The sequence below is a fragment of the Stomoxys calcitrans genome, chromosome 1 (genome assembly GCF_963082655.1).
Source record: "Stomoxys calcitrans chromosome 1, idStoCalc2.1, whole genome shotgun sequence".
In the NCBI taxonomy this organism is placed as follows: Eukaryota; Metazoa; Arthropoda; class Insecta; order Diptera; family Muscidae; genus Stomoxys; species Stomoxys calcitrans.
The window spans coordinates 55,591,273-55,609,455 of NC_081552.1; the positions used below are offsets into that span (position 1 = coordinate 55,591,273).

The 18,183-nt window shown below is 29.7% G+C and overlaps 1 protein-coding gene across 1 annotated transcript in view; it reads left to right on the top strand.

The window, feature by feature from the left end:
* Positions 1 to 7,797: 7,797 nt before the first annotated feature.
* LOC106095068 (uncharacterized) overlaps positions 7,798 to 18,183 on the top strand; it is a 35,822-nt gene continuing 25,436 nt past the window's right edge. Inside the window, exon 1 of the mRNA XM_059365105.1 lies at positions 7,798 to 8,279. The gene's annotated coding sequence lies outside the window, so the exon portion shown is untranslated. The remainder of the gene's footprint in view (positions 8,280 to 18,183) is intronic.

An 18,183-nucleotide genomic window follows, 5' to 3' on the forward strand; every position in this document is an offset into this window, starting at 1 on the left:
TTATTTGACGTTCTAATATGTGTGGATAATTTCATGAAAATCGGTCCAGATTTAGATATAGCTACCATATAAATCTTTCATCCGTTTACGGCTGTAGAAGCCACACTTTTGGTCCGATTTTTACTAAATTTGGCATGGTGTGTTTTATTTGACGTCTATATATGTGTGTAAAATTTCATAAAAATCGATCTAGAATTAGATATAGAAAAAATTTCATTTAAATCGGTACTGATCCCATATATATCTTTCATCTTATATGGACTTTTAAGACTGTTTCAAAATTATGCATGAGGTATTATATTGAGCGGCTTAATATTTGTGCTTAATTTCGTCAAAATCGACCCAGATTCAGATATAGCTCCCATTTATATTTCATCCGACATGGAGTTTTAAGGCTGTAGAAGACACAATTTTAGTCCGATCTCAACAAGGTTTAGCACGAGGTGTTTAATTTGACGTCCCAATACGTGTGAAAATTTCATAAAATTTGATTTCGATTTAGACATGCTACTCCCATATATATTTTTATCCGATATGTCAATATTTCAAAAGGGATGCAATATTAAAGTCTGACTAGAATTGGCCCCGCCCGACTTTTGCCTTTCCTTACTGGTTTTCGAATATGATTCTGATCGGGTTATATTTACATATAGCTTCCATTAACGACAGATCTGGCGAGTTATGGTCTTAAATACCGCAGGTATTATGTGATTCGTCTAAAATTTGAAACAGTGAGTTATTATAAGCCTTCCATCATCCGATCCGCATATGGTCAAGATCGGACCATATTTAGGTATAACTGTCATATATACCGATCTTGTTATTTGGGACCTTAAGTCCGTTTGAGGGGATTTTTTCCAGATATGGCTTAAATTTGTGAGCTAAATTAGTTCCCTTGACATTGTTGTCAATTAGAAGTCTTTCGATTCAGGGCCATAATCAGATACAGGCGGATTTATTGCCCGATTTCCCTGAAACTGTGACTTGTATGAAAATATAAATTCAATTCAATTCAATTCAATTCAATTCACTTCAATTCAATTCAATTCACTTCAATTCAATTCAATTCAATTCAATTCAATTCAATTCAATTCAATTCAATTCAATTCAATTCAATTCAATTCAATTCAATTCAATTCAATTCAATTCAATTCAATTCAATTCAATTCAATTCAATTCAATTCAATTCAATTCAATTCAATTCAATTCAATTCAATTCAATTCAATTCAATTCAATTCAATTCAATTCAATTCAATTCAATTCAATTCAATTCAATTCAATTCAATTCAATTCAATTCAATTCAATTCAATTCAATTCAATTCAATTCAATTCAATTCAATTCAATTCAATTCAATTCAATTCAATTCAATTCAATTCAATTCAATTCAATTCAATTCAATTCAATTCAATTCAATTCAATTCAATTCAATTCAATTCAATTCAATTCAATTCAATTCAATTCAATTCAATTCAATTCAATTCAATTCAATTCAATTCAATTCAATTCAATTCAATTCAATTCAATTCAATTCAATTCAATTCAATTCAATTCAATTCAATTCAATTCAATTCAATTCAATTCAATTCAATTCAATTCAATTCAATTCAATTCAATTCAATTCAATTCAATTCAATTCAATTCAATTCAATTCAATTCAATTCAATTCAATTCAATTCAATTCAATTCAATTCAATTCAATTCAATTCAATTCAATTCAATTCAATTCAATTCAATTCAATTCAATTCAATTCAATTCAATTCAATTCAATTCAATTCAATTCAATTCAATTCAATTCAATTCAATTCAATTCAATTCAATTCAATTCAATTCAATTCAATTCAATTCAATTCAATTCAATTCAATTCAATTCAATTCAATTCAATTCAATTCAATTCAATTCAATTCAATTCAATTCAATTCAATTCAATTCAATTCAATTCAATTCAATTCAATTCAATTCAATTCAATTCAATTCAATTCAATTCAATTCAATTCAATTCAATTCAATTCAATTCAATTCAATTCAATTCAATTCAATTCAATTCAATTCAATTCAATTCAATTCAATTCAATTCAATTCAATTCAATTCAATTCAATTCAATTCAATTCAATTCAATTCAATTCAATTCAATTCAATTCAATTCAATTCAATTCAATTCAATTCAATTCAATTCAATTCAATTCAATTCAATTCAATTCAATTCAATTCAATTCAATTCAATTCAATTCAATTCAATTCAATTCAATTCAATTCAATTCAATTCAATTCAATTCAATTCAATCAATTCAATTCAATTCAATTCAATTCAATTCAATTCAATTCAATTCAATTCAATTCAATTCAATTCAATTCAATTCAATTCAATTCAATTCAATTCAATTCAATTCAATTCAATTCAATTCAATTCAATTCAATTCAATTCAATTCAATTCAATTCAATTCAATTCAATTCAATTCAATTCAATTCAATTCAATTCAATTCAATTCAATTCAATTCAATTCAATTCAATTCAATTCAATTCAATTCAATTCAATTCAATTCAATTCAATTCAATTCAATTCAATTCAATTCAATTCAATTCAATTCAATTCAATTCACAATTCAATTCAATTCAATTCAATTCAATTCAATTCAATTCAATTCAATTCAATTCAATTCAATTCAATTCAATTCAATTCAATTCAATTCAATTCAATTCAATTCAATTCAATTCAATTCAATTCAATTCAATTCAATTCAATTCAATTCAATTCAATTCAATTCAATTCAATTCAATTCAATTCAATTCAATTCAATTCAATTCAATTCAATTCAATTCAATTCAATTCAATTCAATTCAATTCAATTCAATTCAATTCAATTCAATTCAATTCAATTCAATTCAATTCAATTCAATTCAATTCAATTCAATTCAATTCAATTCATTCAATTCAATTCAATTCAATTCAATTCAATTCAATTCAATTCAATTCAATTCAATTCAATTCAATTCAATTCAATTCAATTCAATTCAATTCAATTCAATTCAATTCAATTCAATTCAATTCAATTCAATTCAATTCAATTCAATTCAATTCAATTCAATTCAATTCAATTCAATTCAATTCAATTCAATTCAATTCAATTCAATTCAATTCAATTCAATTCAATTCAATTCAATTCAATTCAATTCAATTCAATTCAATTCAATTCAATTCAATTCAATTCAATTCAATTCAATTCAATTCAATTCAATTCAATTCAATTCAATTCAATTCAATTCAATTCAATTCAATTCAATTCAATTCAATTCAATTCAATTCAATTCAATTCAATTCAATTCAATTCAATTCAATTCAATTCAATTCAATTCAATTCAATTCAATTCAATTCAATTCAATTCAATTCAATTCAATTCAATTCAATTCAATTCAATTCAATTCAATTCAATTCAATTCAATTCAATTCAATTCAATTCAATTCAATTCAATTCAATTCAATTCAATTCAATTCAATTCAATTCAATTCAATTCAATTCAATTCAATTCAATTCAATTCAATTCAATTCAATTCAATTCAATTCAATTCAATTCAATTCAATTCAATTCAATTCAATTCAATTCAATTCAATTCAATTCAATTCAATTCAATTCAATTCAATTCAATTCAATTCAATTCAATTCAATTCAATTCAATTCAATTCAATTCAATTCAATTCAATTCAATTCAATTCAATTCAATTCAATTCAATTCAATTCAATTCAATTCAATTCAATTCAATTCAATTCAATTCAATTCAATTCAATTCAATTCAATTCAATTCAATTCAATTCAATTCAATTCAATTCAATTCAATTCAATTCAATTCAATTCAATTCAATTCAATTCAATTCAATTCAATTCAATTCAATTCAATTCAATTCAATTCAATTCAATTCAATTCAATTCAATTCAATTCAATTCAATTCAATTCAATTCAATTCAATTCAATTCAATTCAATTCAATTCAATTCAATTCAATTCAATTCAATTCAATTCAATTCAATTCAATTCAATTCAATTCAATTCAATTCAATTCAATTCAATTCAATTCAATTCAATTCAATTCAATTCAATTCAATTCAATTCAATTCAATTCAATTCAATTCAATTCAATTCAATTCAATTCAATTCAATTCAATTCAATTCAATTCAATTCAATTCAATTCAATTCAATTCAATTCAATTCAATTCAATTCAATTCAATTCAATTCAATTCAATTCAATTCAATTCAATTCAATTCAATTCAATTCAATTCAATTCAATTCAATTCAATTCAATTCAATTCAATTCAATTCAATTCAATTCAATTCAATTCAATTCAATTCAATTCAATTCAATTCAATTCAATTCAATTCAATTCAATTCAATTCAATTCAATTCAATTCAATTCAATTCAATTCAATTCAATTCAATTCAATTCAATTCAATTCAATTCAATTCAATTCAATTCAATTCAATTCAATTCAATTCAATTCAATTCAATTCAATTCAATTCAATTCAATTCAATTCAATTCAATTCAATTCAATTCAATTCAATTCAATTCAATTCAATTCAATTCAATTCAATTCAATTCAATTCAATTCAATTCAATTCAATTCAATTCAATTCAATTCAATTCAATTCAATTCAATTCAATTCAATTCAATTCAATTCAATTCAATTCAATTCAATTCAATTCAATTCAATTCAATTCAATTCAATTCAATTCAATTCAATTCAATTCAATTCAATTCAATTCAATTCAATTCAATTCAATTCAATTCAATTCAATTCAATTCAATTCAATTCAATTCAATTCAATTCAATTCAATTCAATTCAATTCAATTCAATTCAATTCAATTCAATTCAATTCAATTCAATTCAATTCAATTCAATTCAATTCAATTCAATTCAATTCAATTCAATTCAATTCAATTCAATTCAATTCAATTCAATTCAATTCAATTCAATTCAATTCAATTCAATTCAATTCAATTCAATTCAATTCAATTCAATTCAATTCAATTCAATTCAATTCAATTCAATTCAATTCAATTCAATTCAATTCAATTCAATTCAATTCAATTCAATTCAATTCAATTCAATTCAATTCAATTCAATTCAATTCAATTCAATTCAATTCAATTCAATTCAATTCAATTCAATTCAATTCAATTCAATTCAATTCAATTCAATTCAATTCAATTCAATTCAATTCAATTCAATTCAATTCAATTCAATTCAATTCAATTCAATTCAATTCAATTCAATTCAATTCAATTCAATTCAATTCAATTCAATTCAATTCAATTCAATTCAATTCAATTCAATTCAATTCAATTCAATTCAATTCAATTCAATTCAATTCAATTCAATTCAATTCAATTCAATTCAATTCAATTCAATTCAATTCAATTCAATTCAATTCAATTCAATTCAATTCAATTCAATTCAATTCAATTCAATTCAATTCAATTCAATTCAATTCAATTCAATTCAATTCAATTCAATTCAATTCAATTCAATTCAATTCAATTCAATTCAATTCAATTCAATTCAATTCAATTCAATTCAATTCAATTCAATTCAATTCAATTCAATTCAATTCAATTCAATTCAATTCAATTCAATTCAATTCAATTCAATTCAATTCAATTCAATTCAATTCAATTCAATTCAATTCAATTCAATTCAATTCAATTCAATTCAATTCAATTCAATTCAATTCAATTCAATTCAATTCAATTCAATTCAATTCAATTCAATTCAATTCAATTCAATTCAATTCAATTCAATTCAATTCAATTCAATTCAATTCAATTCAATTCAATTCAATTCAATTCAATTCAATTCAATTCAATTCAATTCAATTCAATTCAATTCAATTCAATTCAATTCAATTCAATTCAATTCAATTCAATTCAATTCAATTCAATTCAATTCAATTCAATTCAATTCAATTCAATTCAATTCAATTCAATTCAATTCAATTCAATTCAATTCAATTCAATTCAATTCAATTCAATTCAATTCAATTCAATTCAATTCAATTCAATTCAATTCAATTCAATTCAATTCAATTCAATTCAATTCAATTCAATTCAATTCAATTCAATTCAATTCAATTCAATTCAATTCAATTCAATTCAATTCAATTCAATTCAATTCAATTCAATTCAATTCAATTCAATTCAATTCAATTCAATTCAATTCAATTCAATTCAATTCAATTCAATTCAATTCAATTCAATTCAATTCAATTCAATTCAATTCAATTCAATTCAATTCAATTCAATTCAATTCAATTCAATTCAATTCAATTCAATTCAATTCAATTCAATTCAATTCAATTCAATTCAATTCAATTCAATTCAATTCAATTCAATTCAATTCAATTCAATTCAATTCAATTCAATTCAATTCAATTCAATTCAATTCAATTCAATTCAATTCAATTCAATTCAATTCAATTCAATTCAATTCAATTCAATTCAATTCAATTCAATTCAATTCAATTCAATTCAATTCAATTCAATTCAATTCAATTCAATTCAATTCAATTCAATTCAATTCAATTCAATTCAATTCAATTCAATTCAATTCAATTCAATTCAATTCAATTCAATTCAATTCAATTCAATTCAATTCAATTCAATTCAATTCAATTCAATTCAATTCAATTCAATTCAATTCAATTCAATTCAATTCAATTTAATTTAATTTAATTTAATTTAATTTAATTTAATTTAATTTAATTTAATTTAATTTAATTTAATTTAATTTAATTTAATTTAATTTAATTTAATTTAATTTAATTTAATTTAATTTAATTTAATTTAATTTAATTTAATTTAATTTAATTTAATTTAATTTAACATTTAATTTAATTTAATTTAATTTAATTTAATTTTATTTAATTTAATTTTATTTAATTTAATTTAATTTTATTTAATTTAATTTAATTTAATTTAATTTAATTTAATTTAATTTAATTTAATTTAATTTAATTTAATTTAATTTAATTTAATTTAATTTAATTTAATTTAATTTAATTTAATTTAATTTAATTTAATTTAATTTAATTTAATTTAATTTAATTTAATTTAATTTAATTTAATTTAATTTAATTTAATTTAATTTAATTTAATTTAATTTAATTTAATTTAATTTAATTTAATTTAATTTAATTTAATTTAATTTAATTTAATTTAATTTAATTTAATTTAATTTAATTTAATTTAATTTAATTTAATTTAATTTAATTTAATTTAATTTAATTTAATTTAATTTAATTTAATTTAATTTAATTTAATTTAATTTAATTTAATTTAATTTAATTTAATTTAATTTAATTTAATTTAATTTAATTTAATTTAATTTAATTTAATTTAATTTAATTTAATTTAATTTAATTTAATTTAATTTAATTTAATTTAATTTAATTTGATTTAATTTAATTTAATTTAATTTAATTTAATTTAATTTAATTTAATTTAATTTAATTTTATTTAATTTAATTTAATTTAATTTGGTAAAGTTTTATTTAATCTATTTTAAATTTTTTTTTGCTTATTCCTTGTTCCTTATATAATGTGGGTCAGTCATTTGTTTCATGTTATTATCCCTTAACATCATCTACAAACCAGAGTACGTTAACATACTCTCATAAGCATCTATGTTACGATTCAGGGGGACGTCCACTGTTATTCATCTAGTCTACTACCAGTTGACTGACGATATAAATTCTTATGTTGGCTTAGTCCTGGTCTCAGTTTCAAAAATTTTATGCTATCAAATGGACGGTTAACTACTCGCGAGCGGTTAACAGCAACAAAAAATAGACAAACATTTGTCGTAATACTCTCGCAGAGAAGAAGCATGTCTTTTGTTCTTATTCTGTGTGCGTGTGTGGTCAAAGTGATATTATTTTGATTGAGTTCGTTCTAAAATCGTAACGCGTACAAGTGAGTGGGTGAGGGCGTGCGTGCGTGTGTATGACTTTACTAACCCACTCACAATAAACAAACATGTGATTGAGAGTTTGATGACATGCGGCTTAAAGAATGTTGTTGTTACAATGGCAATTTCTAAAAACGAAGTTGTTTGATCGGCCTAGAAAACATGGTGCTATTATTGTAGTAGTTGTTTTGCAATGCGTTACGTTCGTTCGTTCGTTCTTTATACTACAGTCGCCAATCGCCTACAAATTGTTGCGTTTCGTTGGAAAAACGTGTCAAAAGAAGACAAACAAAAATAAAAACAATCCATGTACGTAAAAAAGCATGTTGTTTGTGTAGTAGTATTGTTGCCATTGTGGTTGTTCTCATTTTGCCGTTGCTATTGATGAAATGCATTGTTGTTGCCCTTTTTTAATTTTTCTTTGATGTTTCCAAGTTGAGGTGTGTGATGTATTTTGATGTTTACTTAACAATCAGTAAATGTTGGTCGTGTTTAAGCCAATGTAGTGCCATAAGAGAGGCCAGGTGTGTGTTTGTGTGAATATGTGACGAAGCGGATGTAAACATCAAGGATGTGTGAGATGTTTGCCTTCGTTGAGAGATGATGTTGTCATTGTGGCTGTGCTTTCTTTTGTATTCAACAGTTGTAATTGAATGTAAACAACAACAATACACACTTATTCGCACACACATGGTTAAAGAAATGAGGGCTAAGTGTAGGTGTAGTGTGTATGATGTGCTATGCTGTTGCTGCTGCTATGTCATACATTAACAGCATAAAATCCTTTTTACCAAATTAAGCTTTATATCATTGTAGCTGTTGTTGTTGTTATTTTTCGGTGTCATTACGTCCTCCATGTTGTGTGCAAAAACAAAAACGGAAAGAATGCAAATAACACAAAAATACCAATATGTGCGTACTACAGCAGAACCAGAACTGGAATAAATGAAGTGTAAAACTTATATTCTTTGGATTTCATTAAATTTTCATCATCATAAGGATTAACAGCTGAAAAAATGAAGACACCATGCTGTATAAAATGAAGTGATATATTAATTTCTTTTGTTGGCACATCAGCCAACGTAAATAATGTTAAAACATATACATACATGCAGATATGCATATGTATATATCTATATATTTATATACGAATGCTCATGTACGACCCACGCTCACCTTCAAGAGACGTCTTATAATTTATGAGCTTTAGTGTTAATTATATTGGATGGCAGAATAATGGGAAATGTGAACATATTTCATTTTATTTAAAATGTGAATGCAGTCATGCATATTTAAGTTTAAAGAAAACTATGCAAGGTGTGAAAAATATAATTTAAAAGGCAAATAACAAAATAGTGGAAAAATGATAACTGAATCAAAAGAAATTGAAATAAAAATTATTTTAGCCTTTTTTTTTGGAAAATTGGGAAAAAATATATATAACGAAACAAAACTTAAAAAATAAAAAAGTTGAAAGAAAAATGAATAAATACAAAATAAAATAACATAGAAAGTGAAGAATAAACTATTTTGAAGGACAGAAATTAAAAAAAAAAAAACAAGTAAGGACGGGCTAAGTCGACAAAACCAACATTTTGATACGGTACCACATTGGGTATGCAGTCTAAGTCGTTAAAATGAAAATTTGCTTAAATTTGAAAAGAAGAATATCGACAAAAATCCATCCCTATTGTGGGAGTCATAGAGGAAATCAATGTGCAAACTTTTGAGTAGATTAATTGATAAATGTGTTTGCAAAGGCACTAAAAGTGAGAATCGGGAGATACATATACACCGGTCAAAAAAAGTATTCATCATTAGCAAAATTGATAATAAATTCACTTATTTTGGGTAATTGAAGAAAATTTAAAGTAAACAAATAATGCAGTTTTATGCAATAGTTTATTTTTCGTAATATGTTTTAAAATAAATTCAAAAAATAAATTTAATTAGCGCAAAAAATGCAATTTTATATAATAACACCAAAAACAGAACAAAAAAGTATTCATCATTGATGTGCTATCATCAAAGTCAAATTCAAATATTATTTGGGAATCCCCCTTTTCTGTTTTATTTAGTAAAGGAGGCTTTGCCCTTGACAGCAAATATTTAATTTCATTGAAAATATAGTTTTTGTCAAAATGGGTCGTAAGCAAAACGAGGTTTCTGATGAGGTAAAAGTTTTGATAATAAAACACCACAGGAATGGTTTAACTCAAAAAACTATCAGTGAAATATTAAATAGACCACGATCTCCTATACAATCCATCATCAGAAAGTGGACAGAAACGAAAACTGTTGACAATAAACCAAGATCTGGTCGACCAAAAGCACTTTCAGTTGGAGATGTGCGTTGGCTAGTGCGGCAAGTTCAGAAAACTCCGAAGACAAATGCGACCATTCTTCGTAAAAACACTATGGAATATTTAGGGAAGGAAGTTACTACACAAACAATTCGAAATACACTCAAAAGGCATAGTTACAGAGGAAGAACTGCACGTAAGAAGCCCTTTATAAATAAAATAAACCGAGTGAAAAGGCTAAACTTCGCAAAAATGTATGTAAAACAGCCCGAATCATTTTGGAAAACAGTCATTTTTGCAGACGAGAGCAAGTTTAATCTTTTTGGGTGCGATGGAAAGGTCATAGTGTACAGAAAACCAAATACAGAGCTTGAAGAACGAAACACAGTTGCTACTGTAAAACATGGTGGAGGTGGTTTAATGGTTTGGGGGTGTATGGCGGCTTCAGGAGCGGGAAATCTTGAAATTATTAATGGAGTAATGGATCATAAGTATTACATTGACATTTTAAAGAGGAATTTAAAAGATAGTGCTGTAAAACTTGGGCTTGGTAATAACTTTCAATATTATCAAGATAATGACCCCAAACATTCTGCTTTAAATACCAAGATGTGGATGCTGTATAACTGCCCCAAAGTCATTAAAACTCCTCCTCAAAGTCCCGACTTGAACCCAATTGAACATCTTTGGGAACATCTCGAACGCAAATTGAGAACGCGCAATTTTTCGAGCAAGAGTCAAATGCAACAGGTGATAATGGAGGAATGGACTAATATAGACCAAAATATAACCGCTAAATTAGTCCAATCGATGTCAAACCGTTTAAAAGAAGTTATAAGACGCGGTGGTCGAATAACAAAGTATTAATTTTTTTAAATTATGTTATTTATTTTTTTGTTTTTTTGCAATGATGAATACTTTTTTTGTTTAATTTTTTGTGTTCAGCTGTAAAATGGCCCTTTTTGTTCCAATAAATACTATTTTTTTCTTTAAAAACAATGAAATTGTGTACATATATATCACACAAGCACTACTGCATCATTAGTTTAATATGTTTTTATTCCAATTGTCTTTTGTAGACTTATTAAAAAAAAAAACATTGAATGATGAATACTTTTTTTGACCGCTGTATATATATATATTTATGAGAGCTTTATCTAAAATTGAACCGAACTCAAAATGAAGACAGATAAAAATATATATGGGAGCTTTATCTATATATTGTCGTAGTCGTAGAACGAAGCGTTGGCAAAACTTTGCGAAGATCGGTTGACAAATGCGTTTGAAATGGCTCTAGAAGTGAGAATCAGACGATGCACATACAGGGTGATCCAGAGAAACTTACTTTTTTGAAAAAACTCCCGCGGTGAGTTGGGCGGGGATGGGGAAATCCCTAATCTCTCCAGTCAGTTGCCATCATGCTCTGGTCTAGAGAGCAGCGGCCTTCTCCGTCGAGAGATTCTTTTCTAACGGTCGCTCACTTGTTGATAAGCAACATGACTTCCGCACTCGCTTTAAAATTCATCAATTCTATTCATCAATAGACTTCAACGGACCATCAGAACTCCGGAAAATATCGTAAAAGTGGGGAAGTCAGTTGTGCGTTCTTCCGGCATTCGGCAAACACGCAGCTTTTCTGTCATTACTGTTCGACGAATTCTGCATCTTTAAATTGTATACCTATACATTGGCTGTTGTGCAAGAATAAACTGAACGCGATTTTGTTGCCCGTCAAAATGCATGCGAAATGCTGACTGACAACCTGCCTGAAGACGCGTTAGTTTTACCAGTAATGATGTTCACTTTCACATTTCCGGCTGCGTCAACCAACAAGACATGAATTATTGGGGTGGTGTAAATCCTCGTGCACTTCATCAGAACCCACTTGTCAATATACCGATTGATATGCTGCATAGAGTAGACAAGAATTTCAAAAACCAATGTCATATTCAAGATTGGATGAAAAACAAGTAAAAGCGTGCTAAGTTCGGCCGGGCCGAATCTTATATACCCTCCACCATGGATCGCATTTGTCGAGTTCTTTTCCCGGCATCTCTTCTTAGGCAAAAGAGGATATAAGAAAAGATTTGCTCTGCTATTAGAGCGATACCAAGATATGGTCCGGTACGGACCACAATTGGATTATATGTTGGAGACCTGTGTAAAATGTCAGCCAATTCGAATAAGAATTGCGCCCTCTGGGGGCTCAAGAAGTAAAATAGAGAGATCGATTTATATGGGAGCTGTATCGGGCTATAGACCGATTCAGACCATAATAAACACGTATGTTGACGGTCATGAGAGAATCCGTCGTACAAAATTTCAGGCAAATCAGATAATAATTGCGACCTCTACAGGCTCAAGAAGTCAAGATCCCAGATCGGTTTATTTTACAGCTATATCAGGTTATTAACCGATTTGAACCATACTTGGCACAGTTGTTGGATATCATAACAAAACACGTCGTGCCAAAATTCATTCAAATCTGATAAGAATTGCGCACTCTAGAGGCTCAAGAAGTTAAGACCCAAGATCGGTTTATATGACAGCTATATCATGTTATGAACCGATTTGAACCATTCTTGGCACAGATGTTGGATATCATGACAAAACACGTCGTGCAAAATTTCATTCCAATCATTACGGACCGATTTCAACCATAATTAGCACAGTTGTTGGATATCATAGCAAAACACGTCGTGCAGAATTTCATTCCAATCGGATAAGAATTGCGCACTCTAGAGGCTCAGGAAGTCAAGACCCAAGATCGGTTTATATGGCAGCTATATCAAAAAAAAAGGAACTAAAATAATAACTTAAGTTCTTTTGTTTTAATTGACCTTTCAAATAAGTAAGTTTCTCTGGCGCACTCTGTATATCGGAGCTATCTTTAGAGTCATAAGGGAACCCTTCGAATAGCTGTTGGACGCAACGTTACGGTGAATGAACACATTTCGAACCGAACACTGATTTTGGTAATAAAATTCAATGATTTGCAAGCGTTGCTCGTTAGTAAGTCTATTCATGATGAAATGTCAAAGCATACTGAGCATCTTTCTCTTTGACACCATGTCTGAAATCCCACGTGATCTGTCAAATACTAATGCATGAAAATCCTAACCTCAAAAAAATCACCCTTTATAACAAAATATTGGTCTTTTTAGTAGCTATATCTAAATGTAAACCAATCTGAATCATATACAATTTGGATGTCGAAAAGCCTAACATAAGTCAATGTGTCAAATTTCAGTTAAATCGGATTATAAATGCGCCTTTTTTGGGGCCAAGACTTTAAATCGACATATCGGTCTATAAGGCAGCTATATGCGAATCTTGATCGATCTAGACCAAATTGCAGAAATATGTGGAGGGGCTTAACTTAACTCTCTGTCCCAAATTTCGGCAACATCGGACAATAAATGCGCCTTTTACGGTCCCAAAACATTAAATCGAGATATCGGTCTATATGGTAGCTATATCCAAATCTGAACCGATCTGTGCCATAATGCACAAGTATGTCAAGGGGCTTAACACAACTCACTGTCCCAAATTTCGGCGACATCGGACAATCAATGCGTCTTTTATGGGCCCAAAACATTAAATCGATATATCGGTCTATACGGCAGCTATATCCAAATCTTGATCGATCTGAGTGTAATTGAAGAAGGATGTCGAAGGGCCTAACAGAACTTACTGTCCCTTATTGCGGCGACATCAGACAATAAATGCGCTTTTTATGGACCCAAAACCTAAAACCGAGAAATCGGTCTATATGGCAGCTATATCCAAATCTGGACCGATCTGTATGTCAAGGGGCTTAACACAAGTATGTCAAGGGGCTTAACACAACTCACTGTCCCAAATTTCGGCAACATCGGACAATCAATGCGCCTTTTAAGGGCCTAAGACCCTAAATCGGAGGATCGGTCTATATGGCAGCTATATCAAAATCTGAACCGATCTGAGCCAAATTGACGAATAATGTCGAAAGGCCTAACACAACCCCACGTCCCAAATTTCAGAAAATCGGTTAATAAATGCTGCTTTTATGGGCCTAAGACCCTAAATCGAGAAATCGGACTATATGGCAGCTATATCCAAATCTGGACCGATCTGATCCAAATTGACGATGAATGTCGAGGGGCCTAACGCAACTCACTGTCCGAAATTTCAGCAAAATCGGATAATAAATATGTCTTTTATGGGCCTAAGACCCTTAATCGGAGGTTCGGTTTATATGGCAGCTATATCCAAATCTGGACCGATTTGAGCCAAATTGACGAAGGATGTCGAAGGACCTAACACAACTTACTGTCCGAAATTTCAGCAAAATCGGATAATAAATGTGGCTTTTATTGGCCTAAGACCCTAAATCGGTGGATCGGTCTATATGGGGGCTATATCAAGATATAGTTCGATATAGCCCATCTTCGAACTTAACCCGCTTATGAACAAAAAAAAAAGAATCTGTGCTAAGTTTCAGCTCAATATCTTTATTTTTGAAGGCTGTAGTTGAATGGCGTACTTTTATTCTGCATACCATTCTTCTGTCAAATTAGCAAAAATTAAAGCTTCTAGGAACCGAACAAAGATAATCGAGAGACCAGTTTTTATGGAAGCTAGTCCAGCTTATAGACCTATTTGCACTGCACTTGGCACAGTTGTTCGAAGTTAAAACAAAGAGCTACATGCAAAATTTCAGCAAAATCGGACAAAAATTGCGGCTTCCAGGGGCTCAAGAAGTCAAATCGGGAGATCGGATTATATGGGATCTATATCAGGTTCTTGACAGATTTAAACGGTACTTGGCACAATTGTTGAAAGTCATAACAGAACATTACGTTTGAAATTTCAGCCAAATCGGATGAAAATTGAGGCTTCCAGGGGCTCAAGAAGTCTAAGCGGGAGATCGGTTTACATGGAAGCTATATCAGGTTATAGACCGATTTAGACTATACTTGTCACAGTTGTTGGAAGTCATAATAGAACACCACATTTCCAAATCGGACAAAAATTGCGGCTTCTAGGGGCTCATGAAGCAAATCTATTTTCCCTCTATAAAATCAGCTGTTTTCAATGACTTGTCGAACGAATCGAGTGACAAAACGAAAAAAAATATGAGCTTATCGGCACGCTACTTCGGCTTGACTATAAAAAGGAGCTAACTTTTCAATCAAACAAGCTCCACTGAGCTTTCGCTTTCAAGACGTAGAAAAATGTCACCTTTGTAACGTAACCTACTCTCCAATAGCTCAAATTCTTGTCCGTTCGTTGGTTCTTCCCCTCTTACAGTTTAACACAAACTTGGATATTCGCACTCTACTAAATAAATTTTTATTTATGGCAAAGATAGACGCTTAAACTACCTCAAACAACTATTGCTAAGGAGCATCTTAGGGTGGGAAATTTAAAAAATAATACAGCAAACAACCGCAACGAAATTCCTGTACTTTAGTTTTCTTTATTTTACGGACCGATAGGTTGCAATAACACAGATAGATGCTGCATGATAAATTTTAACCACTCTGCCCTCTGTCTGTTCCTGGTGGCGTCTCCATTCAGTTGATTCATTTGCAAACAGAATAGATGGCGCTTATAAGGAAAAGGTTTAGACTTTAATACCCAAAATAACTTAAAAGTTCTCCGTTCCATGTCGCCCCGTATCCTTGCGCAACCGCATATGAAAGAATGAGAATTTGACATTTCTCCTATCTGGTAGAGCTTTTTTGAACATACACCCCTATAACATTGATCATCATGTGTTAGTTGTCTATAACTGACTATATGGCTACCTGTTGAATGGTCATAAATTTTGTCTTTTTTAAATCAAATTAAATTGCCATATTAAACGATTCTCAGTGGTAGATAACTAATTTGCCGGTCTTTATATTAGGTGCGGTGGCGACAGTTCTTAACCATTAATTAAACCAAGTAAAACTTTTGAATATAAAAGTGTTGGCCAGCAGCACGTTGTTTGGACTTTTATAGGAAAAGAAGTCTCCTTATCGATGAGCTAAAAATGGCTGCCACTTGACGTTAAGGTTTTCAACTGCTCCTATCACACTGAACGTCATAACTTTGGGGGTAAGTCGACAGTGTCCCGTTAGGTTATTATAATCAATCAACTGTTTTGAGGTGAGGTTGTCCGCTAGATATATGAGCAGAATAAAGATATTATATTCGCAGTCCATAACCGTATACTTTAAAATTAACCCCATATTTTCACAATTGGTTTATACAGCCGTTTAGTGGGGGGCGCCTCACTCCAATAATCTATTGGGGGCGACTTTAGGAGGAAAAGCACCACCTAGATTCTTGGACACAAAGTATAATGTCATATTCGTAATTTGTTACCAAATGCCTTTTATTTGAGGCACATCTAGCTAAGATCGAATTATATTCTTCATTTGAGGGTGGGGAGACCCCCAATTACTTGAATCTCATTTTTTATGTCATATTCGTAGTCTAGTCCCGAATACCTTTCATTTAAGCCCCATATTGATATTTACGTCCAATAAGATTGTCTTGGGGGAGTTTTTGGGGTTGGACGACCCCTCGCATACTTCATCCCAATTTTAAATACCAAATTCGTATTCTATTCCCCAATACCTTTTATTTAATACCCATATTGTCTCTATCGGTCCAGTTTTGATTTTAAGTGGTGTTTTTGGGGTAATGGGGGAGGGTCCGCCCCTTTCAAATATCAACAAACTTAAAAGCCGCCCCTACCGATATCTATAAATTATCCTTAGCCTATTTCTCCTTCCGGACCACTCCCCACAATCTGTGAAAATTTGTAAGAAATCGGTTCAACCGTTTGTGAGTCTATACAGAACAAACAAATTTACCCACAAACAAACAAACAAACAAACAAACACAAATTCATTTCATTCATTGCCCAAAAAGTAATTGTGGATTTTTCTTATAGTCGGCGTTGACAAATTTTTTCACAGCTTGTGACTCTGTAATTGCACTCTTTCTTCTGTCAGTTATCAGCTGTTACTTTTAGCTTGCTTTAGAAAAAAAGTGTAAAAAAAGTATATTTGATCAAAGTTCATTCTAAGTTTTATTAAAAATGCATTTACTTTCTTTTAAAAAATCCGCATTTACTTTTTGGGCAACCTAATATATTAGTTGTTGGAAGTCATAACAGAACACAATATGCAAAATTTCATATCAGATGAAAATTGAGGCTTCAAGAAGTCAAAACGGGAGATCGGTTTATATGGGAGCTATATCCAAATCTGATCCGATACGACCACATCAATATAACCACATGGGTGTAAAAAGGCATTAAGTTCGGCCGGGCCGAACTTTGGATACCAACCACCTCGGGCATATATGTTAGCCACCTTTCGCCACAAACAAGAGAAAAATGCATCATTTATGAACCCATTGCAACTACTTATATTGAAATATGGTCCGATTTGAAGCAAACTCGGCACGGACGTCGTACGACAATATCTGTATAAAACATTGAATATAAGTACTGTATACAATGACTGTATAAATAAACAAGTAAAAGCGTGCTAAGTTCGGACGGGCCGAATCTTACATACCCTCCACCATGGATCGCATTTGCCGAGTTCTTCTCCCGGCATCTCTTCTTAGGCAAAAAAAGGATATAAGAAAAGATTTGCTCTGCTATTAGAGCGATATCAAGATATGGTTCGGTTTGGACCACAATTAAATTATATGTTAGAGACCTGTGTGAAATGTCAGCCAATTCGAATAAGAATTGCGCCCTTTGGGGGCTCAAGAAGTAAAATAGAGAGATCGATTTATATGGGAGCTGTATCGGGCTATAGACATATTCAGATCATAATAAACACGTACGTTGATGGTCATGAGGGAATCCGTCGTACAAAATTTCAGGCAAATCGGATATTAATTGCGACCTCTACAGGCTC